General features: G+C 47.6%; 2 long non-coding RNA genes across 2 annotated transcripts in view; both read right to left on the bottom strand.

The window, feature by feature from the left end:
- LOC110015806 overlaps nucleotides 1–9,878 on the bottom strand; it is a 29,887-nt gene extending 20,009 nt beyond the window's left edge. The window contains exons 1-2 of the long non-coding RNA XR_002291081.2: nucleotides 9,680–9,878; nucleotides 9,372–9,515 (exon numbers count right to left, since the gene is read on the bottom strand). This is a non-coding gene — a long non-coding RNA (uncharacterized LOC110015806). The remainder of the gene's footprint in view (nucleotides 1–9,371; nucleotides 9,516–9,679) is intronic.
- Nucleotides 9,879–10,225: 347 nt separating this feature from the next.
- LOC110015713 lies at nucleotides 10,226–13,644 on the bottom strand. Its single transcript, XR_002290958.2, has 2 exons — nucleotides 13,198–13,644; nucleotides 10,226–10,613 (listed from the first exon to the last, which is right to left on the bottom strand). It is a non-coding gene; the product is annotated as an uncharacterized LOC110015713 (long non-coding RNA).
- Between the last annotated feature and the right edge of the window lie 1,743 nt (nucleotides 13,645–15,387).

Here is a 15,387-nt window from a genome sequence, read left to right as displayed (position 1 = left end):
CACAGGCTTTCAACCCTGACAACCGCAGTCACACAAAATAAACACAGCAAAAAGGAACAAGCTAAGTTGCTAACACATGTTTTCAGTGCACAGGAGGAAGATGAAGAAAGCTCTCAGTGACTTTTATGTTTGTTTTTTAAAACAGCCCTGTTAGTGCTGTGTGTTACAGTGTGGCACTGTTGTGGAAGAAAACCTCCAGCGCCTTGCTTGCCTCTGCGCATAGGTGTGCCGCGCAGAGCCTATAAGTTACTGCTGCTCTCAGTGACTTTGACCGGTGTGTCTTTTTTAACCAGCCCTGTCAGTGCGGTGTTACTGCCGCGTCTTAGTGACTTCAACCAGCCCTATTTGTGCCGTTACTACCATATTGCTGCCGTGTCTCAGGTACTGTTTAGAAAGAAAAGCTCTGATATATTATTAAAACTTTGAAAACTCTGTGTACAGTCTTTCTTTGTAAATATATTATGTGATGAACCTTTCCTGCAATTACTGTTCTTCTTTCTGATCGGGGTCGGAAGATGCAGGGAAGATCCTCTCTGCCAAAGGCGGATCTTCCTTTGGGGTTCACTTCCCCATTCAGACCCTCAGAGCCTCCAGAGCAGGTTAATAAGGAATCATTCACCGTTCTTCTGGGGGCAACCTATTACAGTTCTCCTTCACTCTGTATATCAAACGTGAACGCGCACCTAGGGGTGTGACGATAACCGCATCCGCATAATGCATTAAGTTCTGCATATGGTGCATGATTTGAACTATAATAAACACAATCATCTTTGCTGATAATTTACTTTTTCTGTGAGTCCTGTGTTCAGACTTCAAGGGCTTCTGGGGGAATTTCCATTACAAGCTGAGTGCATTCTTCAGTGCGCGACGCGGCCGCCCGCTGTTTGGAGTGGGGTAGGGGTGGGGTATTGCAAGAGTCCCAACACCGCCATTCTTGCTGCTTCATCACAGCGGTGATCAAAAATCCCACACCGTCACAGCTCTACGCACACCCCAACACACTTCCGCTGCACACACTCCCTCCTCTTTCTTACACGCGAGTGCGGTTTCAACACATCCTCATTCTACAACACATTTCAATGTGGGCACATGCGGCTTATAGACAGGTGCGGCTTATGTATGTACAAAATGGTTTAGCCTTTAAAAATGTCATGGGTGCGGCTTATGATCGGGTGCGCTCTATAGTCCAGAAATTACGGTGAGTTAAATTGGGCATCCCTGCCCTTAGACCCTCCTTCTCTGCGAGGATTTTTTTCATTTGTCATCTGCAAGTGGATGCATCAGGGTGGGGCGGAGCAGGGGGCTTGTGGCCCGCCCACTGCAGCACCTAAGTCACAATTATAATCTTTTTTAAACCACATTTTTTCCATCTGCTCCTGATTCACAACGGTTTGAAAAAAAAAAAATTCCCAGAAACGCAGTTTTAAGTTGAATTTTCTCTATACGTGTCCTCCAGCAAGAAAGAGAAATGCAGCAAGAACTTGTTAAAGCAGCATTTCCATCAGACTGGGCTTTTGATAATGAAGAAACATCCCTAAGTTCCTTTGTTTTCTCCAAATACAGAGCTTTTCTGCTCTGCCTCAGAGGCGTTCAGGGCGCTCATCCTACATCACCAAACAATATCAACATGAAACTTTTGTTTCAAAGATGTTGCAGGTGATTTTTCAAAGGAAACTATTGGAAGATTTTCCTGCAGCCTCCCTCAGCTTCTGTGTGGAACATGGCTGGGAAAGCAGGAGGTCATGTTTAAAAGGACGTTTCTAGAAAGCCCAGCAGAAGGTTTCCAGGAACCGGGGTTACACTGAGGGCTGCAGCAGCTTCTCAGACCGGCGCTGAGGCTCTGTGTCAGCTGCAGGAGGCTGTCGAGGAACTTCTGAAGAGCTAAACAGCCGTGTTTACTCACCAATTGTGTTCTTTTGTTTTTCTCAGTTGACTTCCTGAACAGAACGCTTTCTTTTGCGCCTTCGTTTCCTCTCCTACTCTTCCAATTAGACAACTCTCCCAGGATCAAATGCAACATTTGTCTCCATTAGTAATGTAGGTTATGAGGAGAGAGCTGTGAATTGTGGGTAAAGCCCAAATGAAAACTTCCTGGAAGCCTCATACAGAGATCCAATTACAAGCTGCGAGTGGCTGGCTGTGAGGGGGAGGCTGCAGCCAGAATCCCCTGATGGCGCGAAGCAGCTTGTTCTGCTGATTTCAGCAAACGTTATAAATCACACCCTCATTGATTAGCTCGGCTCGCCACGATCTGACGGCCCGTCAGCCGGGGTTGGCGTTAGACGCTCAGCTCAGAGGAACTGCTTCTGTGAAATGTAACGTCTTCAAAACGACAGACATGGAAAGTGGAATGAGGCTGGGTTAGACCGGCTACTTCTCCTGGTAAACAACATCCAACCGTTACACTCAACATGCCTCATCCATCCATTTCCCATCCTTCCACTGCAATCGCTCCAACCTTAAAATCCAGGAGTCCACATCAACACTGATTCAAACCCTCATCCATGAAGTCTGTCCGTCTCTCTAGAACCCCCCCCCCCTGTCAAAGGAGAGACAAACCAAACTGACAGGACCGTACCAGGCCCAGACTGGGACCGTACCAGGTGTTTTTTTTTTTTTAACTCAATCTTGTCATCTGACTTCATTTTTCTGGTTTGGGGTTTTTGTACCAGACAAACACTAACTTCACATGCAGATCGTTGTCTCATAATTTAATGCTGAGGGCAAGGAGACAGGAAATCTTAATGTTTATTTTCCTTTTTCTTGTGATCATTTTAAACATGTTCTAGAGGTTCAGTCTATGATGTAACAAACATGCATGTTTTCAGTTATCCTTTCAAAATAAAGCCCCCCCTGAAAGTTTGTTGTAACTTTAATGTCTTTGCTAGTAGCAGCAGTAAGATAGAAAACTGACAGAAAATGTCTTGTTTGGTTCTGACCCAAAGTTCTGCTATCAGAAGACTGGGAGAGATGGGATCCAATTGTTTAGCCTTTTCCACTTTATCTTGCAGCTTCAGCGAAGTTTTGTGCTCACTATCACAGAATTGAGAAATTAATTTTGTTTAGAAAATGATAAAAATCAGAGAACATGAAGATGTTTGAGACAAATCCGTTTTTTTCTCTTTACTGTGGTGAAGCTGCCCAAGGGGGCGTGGTCTCTCTGCTATCAACTCAACATGGAAAAAAAATGAAGATTTGATGTCTTTTTACTTGGGGGAGGGAGGGAGGGCAGCAGTTCTTTGTAAGAGAAAAAGCTGGTACACTATTACCGAGGGGGGGTATCAATCTGCAGGAACAGGAGCGCGGCTGCAGAGTGATGGGACTGCTGGTGTGAACCCGTTGACAGGTCAATTATTCCTGCGGCTGAATTACAGCGTCTAATATCTAAGCAAGCAGAGGGAGCGCAGATGAAAACACCCCGCGGATAAAATCTGCCACTTCCTGTGTATTGACCCCACACCCCCCCAAATGGCAAAAATCAAAGTTCAGTCGTGGATCCAGCAGCAGACGCCGTGTTCTTCTCTGTGAGGAATAATTGTCAAACTCCCATAAATCAGCCTTGTTCCTGTTTCACCATTCTTTGTGTTTTTGTGTGTGTGTTGGGGGGGGCAGAGATGCTGAGCGACACGCCGAGCTGCCGCAGCTGATGATGGCTTCAGGCAAAGGTGGTCAAAGGTTGGAAAAAAAAGTCATTCTGCGAGGAAAAAACTAAACATTTACACGCAGGCGGAGATGTAAGAAATCCACGACTGTTGGGACGGAGGCAGGAACAACCGCGGGACTGGAGACAAACGCAAGAATGATGGATTCTGGGAAAAATGAGTCCTGTACGCTCAGCAGCATTCTGCAGGGTTTCCCTCAACGCCAGTCTCTGTAAAGCAGCTCTGAGGAGCCTGAACTGCACTGAAGAGTCCAACAAAAAGCACTGCTGCCAGCCCATGATGACGATGACCATCATCATCATCATCATCGTCGTCCTGTGGGGGACGGCGTCTTGTACTCGTGCGTAAATCTGACCAGGTGTGCTCTGGAGGACCAGTCAGATCTTATTCAGTTGCTTAAATGGAAAACAGAGCAGCTCAGAGTAGCATCGACCACCAGGTGATCATTTTCACCTGAAACAATAATAATAATGGATTGGATTTATCTGTGCTTTTCCAGACGCTCAAAGCGCTTACAGTGTGTCCATTATTCATTCATACTTGGTGATGTAACTCTATCTAGCCACAGGGGTTGCAAGCCAGTTGCCTCTGTGCCGGTCCCAAGCCCGGATAAATAGAGAGGGTTGCGTCAGGAAGGGCATCCGGCGTAAAAATTGCCAAAATAACCATGCGAATCATCCACAACACTTTAGACATACCGGATCGGTCGAGGCCCGGGTTAACAACGACCGCCACCGATGCTGTTAACCTACAGGGTGTCGGTGGAAATTTGACTACTGTTGGTCGAAGAAAGAGGGGAGGCAGAAGGGTCCGTGGCCAAAGAGAGAAGGGAAAAGGCAGGAACATAGGTTTGAAAATAGGGACTCTTAACGTTGGCACAATGACAGGGAAAGGCAGAGAGCTGGCAGACATGATGGAGAGAAGGAAGGTAGATGTACTGTGTGTGCAGGAGACAAGGTGGAAGGGCAGCAAGGCACGTAGTATTGGAGGAGGATACAAACTGTTCTATCATGGTGTTGATAGGAAGAGAAACGGGGTAGGAGTGATTCTGAAGGGGGAGTTTGTAAACAGTGTTCTAGAGGTGAAAAGAGTCTCAGACAGGATGATGAGCTTAAAGTTAGAAATCGAAGGGGTGATGGTGAATGTAGTCAGTGGGTATGCGCCACAGGTTGGCTGTGAGTTAGAAGTGAAGGAGAGATTCTGGAGTGAGTTGGATGAGGTCATACAGAGTTTCCCCAGAGGAGAGAGAGTTGTTATTGGAGCAGACTTTAATGGGCATGTTGGTGAGGGCAATAGAGGTGATGAGGAGGTGATGGGCAGGTTTGGTGTGAAGGAAAGGAATCTGGAGGGACAGATGGTGGTGGACTTTGCGAAGAGGATGGAAATGGCTGTAGTCAACACTTACTTCCAGAAGAGAGAGGAACATAGAGTGACATACAGAAGTGGAGGTAGGAGTACTCAGGTGGACTACATCCTGTGTAGACGAGGTCATTTGAGAGAGGTTATTGACTGCAAAGTGGTGGTAGGAGAGAGTGTAGCCAGACAGCACCGCATGGTGGTGTGTAAGATGACTCTGGAGGTCAGGAAGAAGAAGAGAGGGAAAACAGAAAAGAAGACCAAGTGGTGGAAGCTACAGAATGAAGAAACTTGTGAGGAATTTAGGCAGAAGTTGAGGCAGGTCCTGGGTGGTCAGGATGAGCTTCCAGAGGACTGGGAAACTACAGCAGAAATTATCAGGGAAACAGGTAGGAAGGTGCTAGGTGTGTCATCTGGAAAGAGGAAAGACGGTAAAGAGACTTGGTGGTGGAATGAGGAAGTACAGGAATGCGTCCAGAGGAAGAGGTTGGCTAAAAAGAAGTGGGATGTAGAAAGGACTGAGGAAGGTAGACAGAAGTACAAGGAAGCGCAGCGTAGAGTGAAGAGAGAGGTGGCAAAGGCCAAACAGAAAGCTTACGATGAGCTTTATGACAGGTTAGACACAAAGGAAGGAGAGAAAGACTTGTACAGGCTAGCCAGACAGAGAGACAGAGATGGGAAGGACGTGCAACAGATAAGGGTGATTAAGGACAGAGATGGAAAGGTGCTAACAACCCAGGAGAGTGTACAGAAAAGATGGAAGGAGTATTTTGAGGAGCTGATGAACGAGGAAAATGACAGGGAAAGAAGGGAGGAAGATGTGGTTGTTGTGGAGCAGGAAGTAGCAGAGATTGGAAAGGATGAGGTTAGGAAGGCTCTGAAAAGGATGAAGAGCGGAAAGGCCGTTGGTCCTGATGACGTTCCTGTGGAGGTATGGAAGTGCTTAGGAGAGGCAACAGTGGAATTTCTAACAAGGTTGTTCAATAGGATTTTAGAGAGTGAGAAGATGCCTGAGGAATGGAGGAGAAGCGTTCTGGTTCCGATCTTTAAGAACAAGGGTGACACGCAGAACTGCAGCAACTATAGAGGAATAAAGTTGATGAGCCACACAATGAAGCTGTGGGAAAGAGTAGTGGAAGCCAGGCTTAGGAAGAAGGTGGAGATCTGTGAGCAGCAGTATGGTTTCATGCCCCGTAAGAGCACCACTGATGCCATTTTTGCTTTGAGAATGTTGATGGAAAAGTACAGAGAAGGTCAGAAGGAGCTGCATTGTGTGTTCGTAGATTTAGAGAAGGCGTATGACAGGGTGCCGAGGGAGGAGCTGTGGTACTGTATGAGGTCGTCTGGAGTGGCAGAGAAGTATGTCAGAGTAGTTCAGGACATGTATGAGAGAAGTATGACGGTGGTGAGATGTGCTGTAGGTCAGACAGAGGAGTTCAAGGTGGAGGTGGGACTACACCAAGGATCAGCTTTGAGTCCTTTTTTGTTTGCTATGCTGATGGACAGGCTGACAGACGAGGTAAGACAGGAATCTCCCTGGACAATGATGTTTGCGGATGACATTGTAATTTGCAGTGAGAGTAGAGAGCAGGTGGAGGAACAGCTAGAGAGGTGTAGGTTTGCTTTGGAAAGAAGAGGCATGAAGGTCAGTCGTAGTAAGACAGAATACATGTGTCTGAACGAGAGGGATCAAGGTAGAAGCGTTAGGTTACAGGGGGCTGAGGTGAAGAAGGTGCAGGAGTTTAAGTACTTGGGGTCAACAGTTCAGTGTGATGGGGAGTGTGGAAAAGAGGTGAAGAGGCGAGTGCAGGCAGGTTGGAGCGGTTGGAGGAAAGTGTCAGGAGTGTTGTGTGACAGAAGAGTGTCAGCAAGACTCAAAGGAAAGGTGTACAAGACAGTGGTGAGACCAGCTCTGCTCTATGGGTTAGAGACGGTAGCAGTGAGACAGAGACAAGAGGCTGAGATGGAGGTAGCGGAGATGAAGATGTTGAGGCTCTCCTTAGGAGTGACCAGGTTAGACAGGATAAGGAACGAGTACATCAGAGGGACGGCTCATGTTGCCTGTGTTAGCGACAAAGTCAGAGAAGCCAGACTGAGATGGTTTGGACATGTTCAGAGGAGGGATAGTGGATATATTGGTAGAAGGATGTTGGAGATGGAGCTGCCTGGCAGGAGGGCAAGAGGACGGCCAAAGAGGAGATACATGGATGTCTTAACAGAGGACATGAAGTTGGCTAATGTTAGGGTAGAAGATGTCCATGATAGAGTGAGGTGGAAAAGGATGATTCGCTGTGGCGACCCCTGATGGGAAAAGCTGAAAGAGAAAGAAGAGACTTGGTGATGTAACTACTGATGTAGCCTCAGCTGCCCTGGGGCAGACTGACAGAGGCATCGCGCCTACGGCCCCTCTGACCATCACCGGGACATTCACACACAATCACACACCAGCGGAGCCACACTGGAGGCAGGGAGGGTGAAGTGTCTTGCCCAAGGACACAACAACAGTTGACTGGGGGGGATCGAATCGCAGACCCTTCGATCATTGGACAACCTGCTTAACCGCCTGAGCCGCTGCCGCACAGATCACACCAGAATGGGGGGACCAGACAGACCAACTGAAACAGAACTTTAAATCCAAAGAAGAAGCGTGGCAGAAACGGGACAAAACCAGAACCACAAAGGACAAAAGAGCTACCATGAGATCTGACCTCATCACCAAGGACTACGTAGACAGAAAAGACCACCAGACCAGACACCTCGACTTTTTTCACATAAATTCATCTTTACGCTACAACTTCACTAATTCTTGGTTGTGCAGATTTAAAAATGAAACCCAAATTATTCCCCAGTCTGCCCTTTGTTTCATTCTTTTGTTGAGCGAGTAGAAGAAGACTCCTATAGACACCCAATTAGATTCTGCTGATTTTCACCCTGATGCCCCTCCCACATTAGAGCGCCGCTCCGCTCCTGCAACATTCAGGAGTAGAACTGCCTTTAAGAGAACTTTCTGCAGGAACCAGTCGACGTTCCTCTGGATAAAGCATATACAGACGTGCAGCTGCAGCCTGAAGGCAGAAAAACGTAGTTTATTATTATTCTGTGGATTTCACATGAAACAGAATTGATTTGATTAAAAAAAAAGAGCCAATTAATATTTTGTTAGCCATCTGAGCATGTTTTTAGTGGAGGGTTTTCTGGCAGCACAGAGCAGCTGCTCAGTGACTGGAGCTGACAGATGGACCCCTGAAATCTGTAATTGTTCGTCTCTTCCAGCAGCAGCTGTATTTGTTCTGTTTTAGAACTCCACAGTTAAGTTAGTCTCAAGCAAAGCGAAAAAAATAAAAAAATAACATCACTGTCACAGGAGCCGTAATGAAGACTGAATGTCTCCGGCGTGTGCATGTGTCGCGTACGTGGCTCTTCCTCTGCGAGGCTTAAACGACGTTTGGTGGGTCCGATAATTTGTTTGAAAACCAACATGGCTGAAGACGACTCATTCCAGACAATCGTTCATCGTCCATCCATCAGGTGCAGACATGAGAGTTCATGAGGCTCCAACAAACCTCCGTCATAAACTGATCGCCTCTTTGGAAAACATTTGTTTTTACTCACTTCCGGTGCTTGTGATGGTTAGATATGGAAGGTTGGATGTATGGAGGCACGGATGAACTGGTGGATAGATGAAGAAAAAGGATGGACAGATGTATGGAGGCATGCATTAAAGGACGGACAGAGGGTTGAATGGATAAATGGATGGATTTAGTGGTGGAGGACATTATTGCATAGATAAAGGGATGGTCGAATGGATAGGTAGACACATTATGGGGGGGGGGGTGGATGGCAGGTGGGATGAAGGGACAAATGGAGACTAGGAAGAAAGGATAGATGGACAGTGGGATGGATGAATGGATGAAAAGATGAATGGATGTGTAACATTCAATCCATGTAATCTTCATTAACTGATGATTAAATGGTGATAGAAGTTATTGTTTGAAGTTTTAATTATTATTGATTTTGGACTGATTTCAATTCAGGAATAATGTTGACGGTGCCTCCGTTTAGCAGATAAAAACAAAAGGTTAAGTTAATTTTTAAATCCTACTAATAATTTTGTAGATGATCAAACTAACTGTCCAAAAGATTTCTTTGTTTTGCTAAATACAACACAGTTTACAATAAAAAAAGGTCAACTTTCGTGTGAATAATATTCAAAATAAAACATTTCAGCAGAATGTCACATTTACATTTCCAAATTCCATTTTTCTTTCCATGTTGCTGAATCGCTGCTGGAGGTCGTCATGGCGTCAAAGAAGATGTCCCCTCCCCTTTAGAGTGGATGACACGTGCACGTACTCACGCGACCTTCAGTGGACGGCAGATGCTAAGGCGGGCTTCACACGAGGCGAGGCGGCGCCGGATGAGCACGCGCCCTCCTGTCATTCGTGGAGCTTCGAGGTCCGCCGACAGGGTCCAGAAAGGATGGACTTCTCTGGTCCACTGCACAAAAGTGTCCTTTAGTGTCCAAAACTGCATTCAAAGTCTTCATACTTTACATATGAGAGCTAATCCGAAAGCTAGCTTCGCGGCTAGCGCGCTAACGCTACACACGATTGTCTACATTTTCTGATCCAATCGCTTGACCTCACAAATATAGAACTTACAAGTATGACGTTGTCACAAACAGAAAGTAGAGTCTGCTTCCACTTATTCTACTTTGAGTCAAACTGGTCGCTCAGCCTCTCTCTTCCTCGGACTAGTCCTCCTCTTCTCTGGAGCCTCGGGACATTTTCACCAGACACGTCAGCGCCTCTGATTGGACATGGCAATCTCTTCATCCAATAGGAACACAGAAGACTAAGATTGACGTTAACACGCTAGGTTGGGAAAAAAAAATATAAAATTGCAAATCAAAAAAACTTGATTACGAACCAAAAATCCACATAAAAAAGAAAAACTGCTTTTCTATTAATAATTTCCCCCTTTTTTTCTTTTTAACTAAACTTTTACCTATTTACAAATTTTGTGAAATAATTTAAAATTTTGTCAAACTATAACCTATTTCTTTTAAATTGTTTTTATTAACAATACCTATTTACAAATTTCCTATTTATTCTAATGAGTGTTTAATTTATGGCTTTAATATGCTCAGTCTGAAATGTAGTTTTTAGACTGGACTACAGATGGATGAATGCTGGGATGGCTGGAAGTTAGGTTAGATCAGGGATGTATTTATCTGTCATTTTATAATTACATAACAGATAAGGTGCTTTATTCTGAAAACAGACAGCAGCGACACGTTTCATGCAGTAAACCGTGTTATTGGGGCATGATGTTTCTAAAGCACGGCTGGTCTCACTACAGCTGAGTGAACGGCGGCCCCCGCTCCTTGGACCGGGCTCCAGCAGCGCGTCCTTGTGGGCACTGCGGCCTGAGTGGCCTTGAATCCCGGCGGGAACCGCAGGCGCCGTGGCAGGAAGGCTGGGTCAGGTGGGGCGTTCCGGACCCACTTCTGATCGAGGATCCGGCGTGGGCCTCAATAAAGGCTTCTGCGGGCCGCAGTGGTCGCAGCGGGGCTTCTGTCAGCCCCATTGCATGCTGGGAGAAGAAGAAAGAATGCATTTTTCAGAGAATATTTGATTAGCTTCTCTGCACGTCATTTAAGTGTATCATGCCGAGGATGCTGATTCGCTGACGGATTTATTTATTAAATATATTTGTATTTGTTGTTAATTTTTGGCGATCGGCCGGTTGATCAACGTGACGAGTACCTCTGGATGGATGGATGACTAAAAATCCATCCCTATCCCTTTTGGCATCCTGGAGGTGAGGTCAAAGCGCCAAAGCGCTGCGCCACCGTTGATAGAGTAAATCAATTTAATATGAGCAAACTGAAGTGAGTGATGCTGTTGTGAATTTATGCCTATGGAGTAAAACAACAGCCGACCTTTGACCTCTGCCGGTGAGACCCACAGGAGGGAACCCCCCCCCCCCCCCCTCCTGTGGGACCCCCCACATCTGAGCTGGGAGCTGAGAAGTTGGGGAAGAAATGTTGTTGGGAAGAGTGAGTGTTGGTGGCCGGCCGCCGGCGGCGAGGTCGGAGGGAGAGACTCTGGGGAAGGAGCCAGACGAAGACGCAGCTTTTCAGGGGTTCAGAGGAGCCGGCCTTCCTCCGCCTGTGTCTATGGGAGGATGTAAATGAGCCCGTCCTCCTGGGATGGGGAGCTGTGCCAATTAATTCCCCTTTGGAAAACGTGGAAAGTTGGAGAGACGGAGAGGCAGACTCATGAAAGCAGAGCAATTTGGTCTTTTTGTAGCCAGCCAGTCATCAAAGAGCCGCACTCTTTGTTGGAGCGGTTTGTTAGGAAACAGCTGAGGGAGGGGGTGCAGACCCTTCAGCCTCCCTCTGAAGTGCTCTTGGGCAGCAGCCCCCGGTTCCCACCTCCCAGCTCCAAAGTGGGAGGGGCAAACCCACACAAAGTGGCAAGGCTGTGAAAGCCTGAGGATGTGCATGAAGAAGATGGTGACCACAGAGGGTCCACATCCTGCAGGCATGAAGGCATCAAACCCTCTGGGGTTAACTTGAAAACCTTCTTCTTTCAAAAACCTACAGCTTCACAAGGTTCCTCCTGACGGGGGACACACCTGAGGCAGGTACTCAGGCTGGACTGCTGGAGCGTCTGCTCCTCCTTCAGGTTCTCTAAATGAAGCTTCTTCTGCAGCAGAACCGGCTCACCTCCAGAACCAAAAGGTTCTGAGCCTTCTAATAGGGATTTAGAATCAAGGATTTCACTGCGGCAGCCTTTTGTTGACCATCTTTGGGTGGGACTCACAAAGTTAAATGTTGATTAGTTTTTACTGAAAGTGAGACAGAGTTCTGGAGAACACACATGACCTTTAGTAGTGGGTTCTGTCTGAGCTATGATGACGTCACTGATGATGGTTTATTTTCCGTCAGCATCAGAAGATGCAGAGATACTCCGGCCTGCACAGCTGCAGGACCCAGATGTTTCCTTCATGAGGGTTTAGATATCATCGTGTAACCACAGCTTTTCTGTTTCAGAAACAAACTGATGGGATTTGGTGAGACCCGGGTGTGATCCAGAACCTGCCTGAAGCTGTTTGGGGTTGAAACAGCGTGGGGGTTACTCTGAAGTGGTGCTGCAGACTCCTGTTATCGTCCAGACAGCTGGGTAATGACAACACGCCTCTTCATTTGCGGTGACCCCGCCTCTTTCCCGCCGCTCGCCCTCACAAACATTCGCTCCGGGCTCTGACAGCCGTTTAAAAGCCTCTTCGCAGCTCCTGCTCGGCGCCTCTGACATTTGGATTGAGATTACTTCTATTATGGTGGCCAACTTGATGCATTCTGGGTAAATATTGCAGGTGAAGGTCTCAGAGGGAGCAGTTTGTTTTACAAAGTGAAGCCTGAGGCTGCTGCTGCTACGCTCACAGAGGCATTTTCCGTCAGAGGAGAAGCTTTTTTAAGCGGCTAAAAGCAGCAGCTCTCCGTCTGATGAATCACCGAAAAGATGTTCAGCTGGGGGGTGGGGGGTGTCTGTTTACCACCGAGGCAGAGGAGTCCAAGTCCTCCATCAGTGCAGCTGATTGATCTCAAACGTCTGATGAAAAATGATCAAAACGATCAAATCCACTTTTTCTCCTGAAGACAGAACGAAGGTCAAACAAGTTTAATCTCTGGATAACTAGCTGAAGTTAGCATCACATGTCATGTTTGTTTGGTCATTGAGGAGCACATGCCCCCCCATGCAGCAAACACTGCTGCAGCTTTATCCCTCGCACCCCCCACAGAGCAGTGAGGAAGAGGAGGGTAAATGTCAGAGGGAGCGCTGGGATTCAGCAGGAAACTGAACAGGCGCTGGAACCTGGAACACTTTGTTGAACAGTTTAGTTCAAGTAAACTGTTCAAATTTCAGGGAAATGAGTCCGGATACTTTCACCGGAGAACCTGCACCTCCTGAGAACGTGTGAATGCGGCAAATGCCTCAGTGGGATTCACCAATAAAGACTAACGGCAGAAACAATAATTCATTTTCACGTTACGTCCTCAACGCTGAACTAACAGGAAACAGAAAAAACAAATGCTGAATGTCTCAGGCTAATTCAACCAAAAATAGTCTAAAACTATTGCAATAATTCAAACAAACTTCTCCACATTTACCTTAAAAAAACAAAATCCTGTTGGACAAAAGAAGGAATGAAGGTCCACTGGAATGATATCATGGATGAATCTGAGGCCTTTGGGGGAACAGTCGATGATGCGTTGGAGGGAAATCAGCTCGAGTCCGCCGGAAGATCAGGAGACGGGATCAAACCGCCTGCAGGTGCAACAGCTGCTCTTTTGGGGGCGCTGCTGTCAGGGCTGAGTTCTGAGCAGGACGGAGGGAAGAAGAGGAAGAAAAGATTCCTGCAAGCAGCAGAAAAATCCCAAATGTACCACCAGCGTTCCGTGCACTGACACACCTCTGACTAAAAGGTGGTTCATGTTCACAACCAGGCTGCACGGAGCTCTCAGCGCCGTCTGTCAGGCGGGAAAGGGTCCATACAGCAGCCGGTGCCGGTTCCTGTCAGCTCTCAGTGACGACGTGGACGCTGACTGTGCTGCAAATATCAGCTGCCAATCGCCCCGCTCCTGACCTTTCCGTCTGCTGCCAGGCGGCGCAGAAACAAAGGAAGGGCTCACCTGGAGTCCTGCTCCAGGTGAGCGCCGAACCCACAGCACGGTCTAACAATAGCATCTGCTCCATCACACGATCAGAACCGGGGCAGAATATTTACAGCTGATGTGAAAGACGGAAGGTCTGGTCACGGACAGCCGTCCTCATGTTTGTCTGCAGACAGACTTTCAAAGGTTCTCCATCCTTATTGTTCCCTCAGGCAGAAACGTTTCAGGCTCAGAAGCGGATCCGTTTCTGTGTTTTTACGCTCCATCCTTCTGGGTTCAGACTCAGATGAAGAACAGTTTGGAGCAGAAACTCCACCTTAAACTAACAGGACCACACCCACCTTCACCTGTGACATCATCACGCCAAACTCCAGCAGAGAAGCTCTATGACTGCAAGGTAAACACGCTGACATCATCATCATCCTCCCCCCACCGTGCCTGCAGTTCCTGAAGGTTTGTGGTTTCGGTCGTTTTTACCTCGTTTGTTCCTGAGGTCAGCTTCATAACATCTGACTCCAAACTCCTCCCAGGAGGAGCAGAAACTGGGAAGCTCAGGGGGCATCTTCACCTTTTAGAGTCCTCCATCACCCCCGCCGTTTGAAAGAAAGGGAACCGTGACTAACGAAGGAAACGTTTCACCTGAACGCATCATCTGTCCAGGCCGGGCGTCACCGCGACAAACAAGACAGGGAGCGATGCTCCAGCGGCGGCGTGACAGGCGTGACCGCGGGCGGACCGTCTTTACGTCCGACAAACATGGCTGCCTGTGTTTCCTGCAGCCGTGAGCGGCTGGGATTTGTTGGACTAGACCGCAGAAAGCAGGAAGAGGAGTCGTCAGAGTGTGAAGCACCGCGGGAATTCCTCCTCTCCCTGTTTGCTTTGCTCAGTTCCTCCTTGAAGCTGTCAGTCAAAGCAGAGCTGGAGGTCTTGGTGTTTGATTTGTATCCAAGACAAACAACAGCTCCTCTGCTAACAGCACTCCGAGTCTCGGGGGGGCCGTAGCTGCTGCTGCTGCCCTCCTGCCCCCGAACCAGCACAGCCTGGATCAACAATCTCAGGACACCTGAACAGGTTTCAGGCTGGAGTCGCCCTGCAGGTGTTTACATCCCAGCATCGAACGCTGCTCTCACCTGTAGACAGTTCCTGCTTTGATTTTCTGCTGCTGCAGCTTTTTAGTTTTTCCACACCGAAAAAGTCAGGAAAACAATCTCTCTGCGTGCTTGTTCTGCTCGTGTCAAATGTGAGGCTGCTGCGGGTCTCGGAACATGGTTACCATGGTTACCGGGCTGCAACATCCCCTGTTCTTTTCAAACAGTCTGGAGATGTCTGAGTGTGGAGGTCACGAGTTTCCGTCCCACTTTCTTAACAGCTGAAGTTCGCCTTTGCTCCTGGGAGACTCCGCCCCCTCCGAGACATCCGTGTTGCAGGCGTGACATCAGTTCCCAGCTTCCAGCCAGCCTCCCAACTTCTCTAAAAGTCAGCATCGCTTTTGGAAGCAGATCATTTTGTAAAGAAAAGATTTGTCGTCTTTTTTCTTCAGTTGCTGCTGGATCAGGTTTGTGGATCGGACTTTTTGAAAACCTCCTCCTCCCCAAACGCATCCTGAAGACCAAAGCTGCTGAGGCTCTGGCCTGCGGGTCGGGGGAACGAAAAGCATCACAAGTTTGAGGAGAAAAACAACAACTA

Source organism: Oryzias latipes, chromosome 10 (genome assembly GCF_002234675.1).
Source record: "Oryzias latipes chromosome 10, ASM223467v1".
Taxonomy (NCBI): Eukaryota; Metazoa; Chordata; class Actinopteri; order Beloniformes; family Adrianichthyidae; genus Oryzias; species Oryzias latipes.
This window is presented reverse-complemented; position numbering and strand designations above follow the sequence as displayed.